A 12,628-nucleotide genomic window follows, 5' to 3' on the forward strand; every position below is an offset into this window, starting at 1 on the left:
GCAGCTTTCATCAGCAAGCTGCAGTTTAGCAGAGGCACTGAAACACAGCAGAGATTGTGTCTAAGCAGACAAACATAGATGCAGTGAAGCTGCTGTTCGTCTGAGTGTAAGTGGACTGTAACGATGGTGTTTAAAGTCAAAGGCTGCACAGGTTCAAACGTGCACTACAGACGCACACAACATATTCAGATAACTTCATTAATTATATTTAACAAACTGAATTCTAAGTAACCTGCAGCCTGAGACACAATAAAAGACGAGTGTGGCTCTGCCTATCAGCTGTAACAGTGTCCTACATGAAACCAAACTACTATACTGAGCTGGACGTACCAGGAGCTGAAAAGAGGAAACGTACAAACTAACCATTGCTGTGGAAAAGGACCCACAGCCACTGGTTTATCCTCATCACACAAACACAAGCCAAATATGGATTTACACTGCATGAGTCAAAGTCACTGTTATGGAGATGCTCAACAATCGTAGCACAAACACTCCATAAAGGAGCGTCTGTGCGGTGCACTCTGTGGTGAAACATGCAACTACTAATACTTCAGGTCAGCAGCAGCAGGCACACGGGCAACAACAACAGGTAACAACAGAAACATCAGCAAGAATCTTTCCATCGGTCCAAGAACAAAGTGTCCACCTGCCTCCATCTACACACTGTCCTGCATGCTGCACCACAAACTCCACCCTGTGCTGAGAGCTGAAAGTCTTCTGTTATTTTTCTACAGATCATCACCATGCAGTTTATTTTCATATGTGATGAATAAAGAACTTTTCTAGTTAAATGTCAGCTGTTAGTTGAACATAACTGCAGCATGAATAGGTTCTATCAGACAGAGCAGACAGTTCATCAGAGTTTAATCACCTGACTCAGGCTAACATTAAAGTTAGAGCTGAGACCATCACTCAGGTCTGATTTGTATCTACTTTGTTCTTATTGCTCAAATACATCTATTCAACTGTTCATACGTAAATATATTATACGACCGTGAGGACAAAATTGAGGTATTTAGAAATATGAAAACTCTAATCGAGAAATAAACTGTTTTAAACCAGTTTTTGTTGTCATGACAGCAGATGGTCTGTCTTGGAGTCTTAGATCTCAATCAGACTTAAAGGATAAGAAAGTGATTCTACTGAAATATCATCTGTAAGCATCAGAGTGATGCACAGACAGATGTTTAATGTGTTACAGCCGCTCTGATGAGCCTCCTCTGTGAGCAGCTGCTGTCCTCATAAACCAAACGGTCCTCTTACTGTGACGTTACAGCTCTGTGTTTCTACACTGGTTAACCGTCTGCTGGAGGAAACAGTCTGAGTCACATGACTGTCTGTGGTGGAAACATCACTTCCTGTTGGAGTGGAGCCAACTCTTTGTGACGCAGTTTTTATAAAACCAGACGTTTACGTGTTTAATCTGCGTCTAAACTCCACCTGTGCTAAATAATAATCTATCAAACCAGCTGTGACCTCTCTGTGAGTCTGAGTATAGAGCAGGGGTGTCAAGCTCAGATACACAGTGGGCCAAAATTCAAAACTGGAACAAAGTCGCGGGCTAACGTTAATATTTATTGAAAAAAATATCTTCCTCTAGATATAAGAATGAATCTTTTCTTATGGACTCAAACACGTTTTGCTGAAAAACTGAATATGGAACAAGCAAAGCTTAATACTAAACAATATATATGTTAGCTGTATAATACCAGCAGGCCAGCTCGGCCTCGTTGGTCCAGCTGTGAGTCCGTTACCGTGAACTATGGAGCGGCAGATTTGTGCTGAACTAAGCTGCACACAGCTGATGTTAGCCAAAAAACATTACAGATTGTTAACATTACCTCAACACGGAGCTTCACACAGAGACGATCAGCATCAGTCAGAGACACCAAGTTCAGGAAGTGAAACAGGAAGGAAACAGCCAGAGAGGCGTTTGACAAAGCTGCTGTTAGAACAGATGTTACCATCATGTTAACAGACCCTGCAGCATCACGTGGCACAAACAGCAATGTGCACATTTACACATGTGGAACAGGAAGGTCATTAATACCCGTCTCTGTGAACACCTGTCTGAACAGGAGCTGCACTCATGAAGCTCCAAGTAAGACTGAGTTTAAGACAGAAACTTAAAGACCAAATATTCAACTTCCTGATCCAGGATTCAAAGAGGATCAGCAGAGGTGAGGTGTTGGAGGATTGGATGTTCCAAACACAGCTGCAGTCAGAGAAACAGATGCAGAGACAGACGAACATCATGTGCTGAAGATCAAACTCTGTACAGACACAGGAGACAGCAGCATCGACTGTGATGCTTTCAATGACCACGTTCATGTTAAACACAGTTAGCAAAAGAAAATGAAAAAGAGAGAGAAAAACTTAAATAAATTCCTGATTCTTACAAATTTACTTTAATAAGCCCCGCACTCCCGTACCGGGGGCAAAAGGGAGGAGATCACGTTTGATCGGTTATAACACGTTTTAAATTGTTCTGCCAATCAAGTTCATCTGGCATCATCCATGACTTGTTGCTGTATCAAGGGAGATCAACATTTTTCAATGCTCCCCTCAGTGAAAAAGAACAGAAGCTACCTCCAAGGGGCCAAAGAGGTAAAAAACACTATGCAAACCCATAAAAGAACCTCAGCTCCTCACAAGTTTCAACTTGGTCCAGAACTTGCACACCTCCTCTGTTGTCAGGTGCATTGGTACTGTATGACCAAACTGACCTTTTTCAAGGTCTGATTGCAATGAAATGGTTTGACAACAAATGTGTCAACCTCTTAACCAATGCCTGTGGGTTCATGCCTCTTTCATCGGTCAAACGGTGGAGCAAAGAGTCCAATGCAAAGATCACCGTCCCATGCCCATCACTCATCCCTGTATATAATTAGCATATTGGAGGAATTAAGCTCTCTGATATGATATTACACCTGTATAAGACAAGTTATAAGTTACAAGTTAAGGAGATGGCATATCCCACTGTTCGGACACATCCTTGAATCGAATACCTGGTCTACAAGAGGGACTGTGCCCTACTGGACCAGAAACCGATGGCTCTCAAAAGGTTTCCACCTGGCTGTGTCTGAACCAAGTTAACAAGCCAGCATCTAGAGTTGGACAACCATGATCCAGCTCTCCAAGACCACAGAAGAGATGCTACACACTAAGACCCCAAAGACCAAAACCACAAGCAGATGTGCTTGATTTGCACTGTTTTTTGCTGTTTTTTAAAACAAAAATGATTTGGCACAGTAGCATTCAACCAGAAGTGGCCTGAATGTGAGTGTTTTGTGCTGCAGCACATTTTTCACATTTGCAGATGAAAAAACGATGGATTTTGTTGTTTGATATTATACTGTCCTTTGATGGAATGAAAACAGCAATGTTCACTGGCATGCTGCTAGAAATAAACTGTGTCCGATGCCCTGGATAGGTTTTGTTATTCATTTAATTTTAATTTGGAACTTTATTTAATTTTTTCAACTGTATTATCTAATGTACTTGTATTTGCGTGACATCTCAAGTGACATCTCAACTGTTTGGTACAGATCAATATTTTAAAAACTACAGGGTCTATTGAAAACAATGATTGTGGTTATTACTCACCCAAATCAATAAGAAATGAAAAAAGAAAATTACACTGCTTTTTTTCTTGGTGAGGACATCAAAGCGCTAAGAAACCTGGCCTTGATCACAACGTTTTAGCTAATTATAGGCCTATTTCCAAGCTGCCTTTAGTTTCCAAGGTTTTAGAGAAAATTGTTTTTAGTCAACTGAAAGATTTTCTAGATGATAACGGCATCTTTGAGGTTTTTCAGTCAGGTTTTAAAACCCTTCCTAGCAATGAATCTGCATTATTAAGGGTTTTTAATGACATCCTTCTGGGATGTGAGTCTGGTAACCATGTTGTTCTGGTCTTGCTTAACCTAACTGCTGCCTTTGACACCGTAGACCACAATATTCTAATTTCTCAATTAAGTGATGTAGTGGGTATTGGTGGCAAAGCCAAATTCATTTGCCACTGAAGCAGAAGGATGGCATCTCCATCAAACCTCTCATGACATGTCTAGATGACATTAAAGCTTGGTTGGCTCTAAACTTTTTAAATTTTAATGAAAAGAAAACAGAAGTGTTGGTGTTTGGACCCAGTGCTCCCTGCGAGTCCTCCTCTGTAGATTTGGGACCCCCAGAAGTTTATTTTAAACCTGTTGTTCCTGACCTTGGTTTTAAGTTGGAGAACCAAATCACAGCAGTGGTGAAGTCCAGTTTTTATCATTTAAGGCGACTGGCAAATCTTTTCTTTCAAAGCAGCACGTTGAAACAGTGATCCATGCTTTTATTTCTTCCCGCCTGGACTACTGTAACGCACTTTATGTGGGGGTGAGTCAGTCATTGCTCTCACGTCTGCAGCTGGTTCAAAATGCTGCTGCACAACTCCTAACAGGAACTTGTAAAAGAGAGCATATAACCCCTGTGCTGGCCTCCCTGCACTGGCTGCCTGTGTCTTTTACAGTTCATTTTAAAATTCGTGCCGTTTGTCTTTAAATGCCTTCACAGTCTTGCCCCGCTGTAGCTCTCTGAGCTTCTTCATCTCCACACACCGTGTCAGTCTCAGGTCAGCTGACCAGCTGCTCCTGGAGGTACCGAGATCCAGGAGGATTTTTTTTTTCCTTTCGTTTGGCTTTTATTTATACCTTATGTAATTTTATTGGGGGGTTTTTTGGATTTCACAAGGAAGTCAAACAAAATGCAGTAATTTGCAAAACATGCTGCTAAACACAGCAGTACTACAAATTATTCCACCTGCTGAAAAGTGGATCTAATGTGGGCGGACTCACACTTAGCAAATAACCCTGTGATGTGAGAATGTAATCAAACTGTTGATCAGAGGCAAAGTAATTTAAAGTTTATGATGCTATCGTCTAATGTTAGCTGACATGATGTTAGCTTGTAAACTTGTGTTGTCTGGGTCTCATGTCTCATGGGATCTGATGATAATAACTAACTGACAAGGAGAATGAAGAGAATGAGAAAGAAGGAACTAGGAAGAGAAAATGAAAACAAAAATTTGAAATGATCAAATATTGTGTCAACAGATGCTGGTGATTTTAAAAATTCAAGTAATTTAAAGTTTTATCCTATTTGTTGTTGTTTTTTTCATATTCTTCTATCTGAAAGAGGTTATTAATAAAACAGGTTCTCTTTCTGAACATGCTCTCTACAGCGTATCACGTCCAAAATGGCGGATGTCAAGTACAAAACCTCGACAGAAACAATCAGCAAGAATTTTAGCATCAGTCCAAAATAAAACTGTCCAACTACAGACTTTTAAAATCCAACTAAACTATGAACAGAGATCTTTTACAAACAGGCTATTGATGAGATGACAGTGGTAACAAAAACGTACACATCCGCGCACACAGACAAAATGGCGGGAGAGCGTTTAACGGTCGGCCTCATGAGTCCGTTACCGTGAACTATGGAGCGGCAGATTTGTGCTGGAACTGAGCTGCACACAGCTGATGTTAGCCAGGAAACATTACACACTGCTAACGTTACCTTCGCACGGAGACGATCAGCATCAGGCACAAACACCAAGTTCAGAAAAGAGGAACTTTGAGCAGGAAGGAAAGAGTCAGAGCGGCGTTTGAGGACACGTTTACAACCACGAACATCAGAATCTGTCTGTGCTGCATTCAAGTGCAACTTGGAAACTCACTAATCTCTGTCATGTTGTCCAAAGATGATTCATTTCTGCTGGTTTTCCTGTTTGAAACACAAACACGTGTCAGCACTTTGTTGTTCTTCACCCTGCAGCATTTGAATATTTCAGGAGTAAACTGATCATAAATTCATGAAGTCATGACTGAAAGTGCAGACTGAGAGTGGATCACATGACGTTGAAGGTGTGTCATGTGACATGTTCAGTATTGTCACACATGTCTAGATTGTCCCTGATATCATAGCTGCTCAAACACTGATGATTATATTTGAAGAATTATTCCTGATGGCAGCAAAGTTTGAATGGAGCTCTCTGTCTGTGCTGATTTGTCGCCCTCTGGAGGTCAAAGCACAAACTGCATGATGTCACTGTAACCACCACAGTGACAGGAAGTGTTTTTAAATGATGAAACATGTCAGTGATGCTGATAGTGTGTTCATCACAGACGCTCAGGAATCAAAGTGAAAGCAGAGAAACTGAAATGAATCAGGTGATGTAGAAGATGGAGAAACAGGGTGGAGAGAGGATGCTGCTCCTTCTTTGAGATCAAACATGTCGTGTTGTTCACGTGCTGTCAGCGTGACGCACAGAAACCATGGAAACAAAGTGTGAGTGAAATCAGTCCAAAGTAACAGAGTGAAGAGCAGCAGATGAAGCACAGAGGACACAAAAGGAAGGAAAGAAGGAGACAAGGTCCATCTGTGTCCTTTTAAACAAGCTTCAGCGTCCAGGACTGAAACATGACTCCACTGAGAAACTGAGCGCTCCACCATCTGCTCCAAATACACTGACTCCAGTCTTTGATATCCAGTCTATGCTCTGGGCTCCTGCAGCCTCTCCTTCAAAGCTCTGAGGCTTTCTGTCTGCACTGACTCCCTGCTTCTTCAAGCCCGTCCTCAGGTGTTCCAGCTTTGCTCCCACATGCTGCTCACAGCCAATCGGATCCTGACTTTTGTTCTCCGAGCAGATGCTGGAGCAGATCCAGGCTGCTCAGACCCTTCAGGTCAAAAAGCTCAAAGTGACAAATGTGTCCAGAAAGCATCGGCCAACATCGAGTCCCAGGAGAGAGGAAGAAGGTGCTGTTTGTTCATACACCTGTACTCATACTGCAGCTTTAAAGAGGGCTTTAGCCCCTCCCCCAACTGTGTGCTTTTCCATTTGATTCTGTGTCACAGTGTGACTGTGGGGATGAAGGAGCTCTCAGGGCCTCCACAGCCTCCTGCAGGGGGTGGAGCTGCTGTCCATCATGGGGACAACTAAAGCTTTAGAAGTGACTACATGGTTGCTTTTACAATATGTGACAGCTGCTTCCTTTAAGAAGTCAGTGAGAGTTTGTTCTACCAGGTGAAAGTCGTATCATACATCTGCAGCTGCTGTGTGTGTGTCAGGTTTAGGCTTCAGTTTGCAGAATAAGTGGCGAGAAAAAGCATCATCTTAATTAGATTTCCTCCCTAAAATATGAAAACACATGTCCTCTGTTTGATCATGGACCAGAGGACACACACATGTAGAGAACATGACTCTGTGACTGTGGCAGATCACTGATCTAACGGACGCTACAGTTACCCACAATTCTCTGTACACACTGTTAAGTTTATCCAGATATAAAGAGTTTTATTTCAGTAGTTTTTACATAAACAGTGCAACACAGTAACAGACAAATGGTCCTTTTTTATTTATTTAGAAGAAACAGCTGTTTTTAAATTTGGCTGTAGAATATTTAAACTGACAAAGGTTTAAAATGAATTACACACATAAATACGAGTGAGAATTAAACACACCTTATACGCTGACAACAAACACTCTTTGGCTTTAGTTTAATATGCAAGCTGACAAGAAAAAAATCCCACTGTTTTTACCTTGTTTTTTCCCTTCACCTTCCCTTTTCTGTTACAATTCAAGATTATGTTTTTCACACAGAATAAAAACCAAGTCTGAGGTTGTGAAACTGTTTCTGCATAGTTGAGAAAACACAGACTGGAGGTCATCCGTAACTCAGACTGTTTTTACTGAATATGAAGTGACGAGAGATGTCTCCAAAGCTTCAGGTTACAACCTCCATCAACTGCACTTGTGTCAGTAGCATTACAAGCTAGTTAACTGTAGTGAAATTATACTTAAACATATTATCGTATTATCGTATTAGCAGAAAGTGATAAAACAGATAAAATAGCTATCATAGCCAATGACAAATAAATAAGACGTTTTTTTCAGTAGAATCAGTGTCATCCACCAACTTTGGACTGCAAACCAAACTAATATATGTACAATGTATAATACAGAATAGCTGATATGTGGACACACTGTGCAGTTTATACCTGATCATACCTGATACGTATTTAACTTTCACAATATTTAAGTGAGAAGAAGTGTGAATCTCAAATGTGACAACATCTCTCTGCACAGTAAGTTCATTATTGTGAGTCAGCACAGAGGTGGATACTGGAGTCACCAGCGCCACTCTAAACCCAGCATATACAGGTTCAGTGAAGGTGGTGTTGAAGGTGTGCAGGTGGATCCTTTTGTCAGAGGAGACGCTGTAGAAGGACACAGTTCCTGCAGAACAGTCCACATACACTGAGTGAACTTAGCCCCGCTGCCATGCAGACTGTCATCTGTAGCAAATATGAACTTTTTCATGCACACACAGACATTGTCAAAGACACTGCAGCGGGGTCACCAACCTCGACTTGGAATCTACCCGCTAAAGAACTTGGGCCCACTCTCATTCAGGCTGTTAACCATGGCGAATTTAACTAATCGATTTCAATCGAGACGCAACCTTTCGCGCTTTCACATTAACACAAACACACAATCTACATTCAACGGGCTCGCCCACCTCCGCACAGGCTTGGGCCCACTCTCGTGCAGGCTGTCAACTGTGGCAAGGATCCCACACCCTGACTGGTTCTTTAGGATGTCCTCAGGCCCCAGGTTACCTCCCTAGTCCCTAGTCCTCCCTTCCCATGGGTTTCGCCCTCACGTCCGCGAGTGTGGCAGCCAAGCCCAGAACAATTAGTCTTACTCTTGCACTTTCAGTCGCTATCTGCAACAGCCAATTTGTTTACTCAGCTTATTTACTCATTTACACCCCCGATCGAGTTGCTCTAACACACTGGGACGGAACACACACCGCCTCTTTGTCTGCTGCTGCTAAATATCAACACTGCACCGTGTTCTTTTAATTCCTCATAGGCATCCGATGGAAGACGAAACACTGCTCAGCAGACCATTTCACACTTTGTTCTCTTACACAAGTACTTCTAGAAGGGAGGCGCATCCTGCATGACACGTTGCCGCGGATCTCAAACGGGTGATGCACGCTAACAGTTTTTATAAGAAGCTGTCCCACTCTAGTCTAAATAACAGTGTTTCAGTAACTTTCCACTAGAAGATGCTCCCATGTTATCTACTTTTTCCCAGGCAAGTGTGGGCGAGAGTCTACAGCCTTCTATCCCCCAAGGACATGTAGTCTAATGCCTTTATTTTCCAGGACAGTGTCCACTTAATACTACACCAAATGGTTATATGGCCTTTTAGTTAATATAGAGCTGAGGCACTTCAAATAATTTCATCTCAACACGATTGAGCATTTAAACACATAGTGTTGTTCTTCCTTCAGCCCGAAGATCAAAGAATTGGGGTATTTAACAGTTTGGTGCTGTGACCCGGATCTTTGGTGTGCTGAGGAAGGCAGATTTGGCCCGTGGTGAGATCGTGGGGCGAGGCGAACAGAGGACCGGTCCAAAAGAATACAAAGGTGAGCACCACCTGTTGTAATAAATCGAAGTGTGCATATTGGAAATTCTAAATTAATCTGTTCGCTAGGTTACAGGTATTTCCACATGAAATTCTGTCGCTGTCTGGTTTATGGCGCGAGAAATTTTAAAAAACACTCTAAGTTGAGGCTGGATTCTCATGTGTGACATAGGAACTGGCTCTAGCACAAGAAACTTTAAAATATTCTAAATTGAAGCTAGAGTTGCAGCATGTTCCACATTAAATTCCACATTTCATTTTGTCTATGACTGGCTTTTGAGGCAAGAAACGGTGAAAATTTATGGCTGAACGTTTCAGTATATGAAACAGAGTTTGAAATAGAGACTGGCTGTTGACGCAGAAACAATTTAAATTATTTCCAAGTTGTTTCTGCGTGTGAGACACGCTCTCTGTGTGTTTCAGTGTGTGAAATATAAACACGGTGACAGTGAATAAGAGGCCATTAGGATGAAGAGACTTTGTTAACATAATCAGGTTCAATTCAATTCAGTTTTATTTACACAGCCCCAAATCACAACAACAGTCGCCTCAAGGCGCTTTATACTGTACAGCAGATCCTATAATAATAGATACAGAGAAAAACCCAACAATCATATGACCCCCTATGAGCAGCACTTTGGCGACAGTGGGAAGGAAAAACTCCCTTTTAACAGGAAGAAACCTCCGGCAGAACCAGGCTCAGGGAGGGGCGGGGCCATCTGCTGTGATTGGTTGGGGTGAGAGAAGGAAGACAGGATAAAAGACATGCTGTGGAAGAGAGACAGAGATTAATAACAGATATGATTCAATGCAGAGAGGTCTGTTATCACATAGTGAGTGAGAAAGGTGACTGGAAAGGAAAAACTCAATGCATCATGGGAATCCCCCGGCAGCCTACGTCTATTGCAGCATAACTAAGGGAGGATTCAGGGTCACCTGGTCCAGCCCTAACTATATGCTTTAGCAAAGAGGAAAGTTTGAAGCCTAATCTTGAAAGTAGAGATAGTGTCTGTCTCCTGAATCCAAACTGGAAGCTGGTTCCACAGAAGAGGGGCCTGAAAACTGAAGGCTCTGCCTCCCATTCTACTTTTAAATACTCTAGGAACAACAAGTAGGCCTGCAGAGCGAGAGCGAAGTGCTCTAATAGGGTGATATGGTACTACAAGGTCATTAAGATAAGATGGGGCCTGATTATTTAAGAGCTTGTATGTGAGGAGCAGGATTTTGAATTCTGGATTTAACAGGAAGCCAATGAAGGGAAGTGTTACAGAATTGTGGATCAATATGATTGTCATCTTGCAAGATGATTGGATCTTTAGCATGAAAGCTCACCTCTGTTTTCTACACATACATACATACACACTGATCACATCACATGCTCATAGACACACACGAGTTGTCTGGGATCAGGTGAGGAGCTTGCAGCTCCAAGACCCGGGTACGATCGGCTCCCCTTGCAACTTAAAATGGATCAAACTCTGTCTTGCTTTGTTCTTGGGATTAAGCATCTAAAACAGCAGGCCTGCGAGGTGCAGACTCAACAGAAGCCAATACAGCAGAAATATTGGGGGAATACATATGTGAATACCATAAAGTGATACGAATGATTCAAAACATTAAATATAGAGAACATACAAATAAATTCTTTATAAAATCGAAATTATTGAAATTAGGACATTTAGTGAAACTAAAGGTTTTAAGAGTACAAAAAAATTGGGTTGAAATTTGGGGCGAACTGACTTGTGGAGGTTGAGAAAGTGTCCGGAGCATTCAACAAAAGGTGAAACAAAACCACACACACAGGCAGAGAAAGACAGCTTTTAAGGAAATGCTTTATTTGGCGGGAAAAAGGCAGAGAAGAGGCTTTGCCGAATCTGCACCTCCCCAAACCTGCCTACAAACGCACACACATGCAATGAAAATCTGCTGACACACAGAATATTTCTCAGCAGTATTAAAGCAGGGAAACTTGACATGCACTTGTTTTTAAAATGTTTTTATTAGTTTTTCTGTTTTCACAAATAGTACATAATTACATAACATAATAAAGTGTACAATTCAGAACCAAAAATAAATAAACAAAAACAAACAAACAAAAAGACTGATAACTAAGCACTTACTGATGTTTAACCTATAATTTTCTTCTGACTGCTGCATGTGGAAAATTGATCCAGGTCTGCTCTTTACCTGCACGTGATACAGTGAGAGACATTTCCATCGTTAATCACTGCTTAAACAGCACACATCTCCTCTCTCTGGTTTCTGAACTCTCCTTTCTTAAAAACAGGAAGTGAGATGGTATTTGTTTTAGGCTGAGAGACACCAAACGTTCTTCATATCATCATTATTTTTGTCTTCATCAACAACAACACAACTATTGTATGTCTTTTGTGTCCACTAGGGTAGATGGTGACCTGCAGCATCACCCTCAGCCCCGTATGGAGGCGATTGTCACACACACAGTGACATCAGACATTCATCTGCTTTGTGCACAATGTCACTCCTTTCCTTTCTTCAGTGATCTACACACTACGTGCTGCTCGGTGAATACGTTTCAATGTATTCTATCCCCTTTCCGAGGCAGCCTTATTCAGTTTATTCCCCATTACAAGACAACAATCAGCCACACTCACGTTCATTCACACTTTTTAGGCCTATGAGCTCTGTTGAAAGCTCTCTAACGCCCAGTGACGGAGAATTCAACCATCGCAAACTCTCCTAATGCCCCAAATGGTGGCCAATCCCAACCCTTCTCACGGCGGAGTAACCGAAACCCAGGTTGTCTTTAAAATCTCTCTACCTACCAAATGGCGAAGAAGCCTGCGTTCCCACACGCGGCGGGCACGCTCCCGGACCCACGTGTAACGCACAGTCACAGTGATGCATGAGGCCCTCTCTCTTTACTTACTGTGGTGTTGCTTCTCGTTCACGGGGAGAGCCTCTGGATCCTGTCAATCGCCATCCACCCCGAGGGGAGGTCAGACGCTAACTCACTGACCTGGTCTCCAATTCACATCCAGGACTCTCTTCACGCACCCCAGGCGCCATGGCTGTCGACAGACTTTGGCGGTCTTCGTCTCCCCCTCCTCGGTGGACACACACATGGGGAAACCATGTGTCAAAAGGGGGAGTCCAGCATTAATATAA

General features: G+C 42.2%; 1 protein-coding gene across 1 annotated transcript in view; it reads right to left on the reverse strand.

Annotated features, from left to right (window-relative positions):
* The window catches only part of LOC146634253 (NACHT, LRR and PYD domains-containing protein 3-like), a 675,133-nt gene that overhangs the window by 457,583 nt on the left and 204,922 nt on the right, over window positions 1–12,628 (reverse strand). The window lies entirely within an intron of this gene.

Source organism: Diplotaxodon limnothrissa, linkage group LG3 (genome assembly GCF_057381915.1).
Source record: "Diplotaxodon limnothrissa isolate DT_005_m linkage group LG3, D_limnothrissa_male_GT1.1, whole genome shotgun sequence".
In the NCBI taxonomy this organism is placed as follows: Eukaryota; Metazoa; Chordata; class Actinopteri; order Cichliformes; family Cichlidae; genus Diplotaxodon; species Diplotaxodon limnothrissa.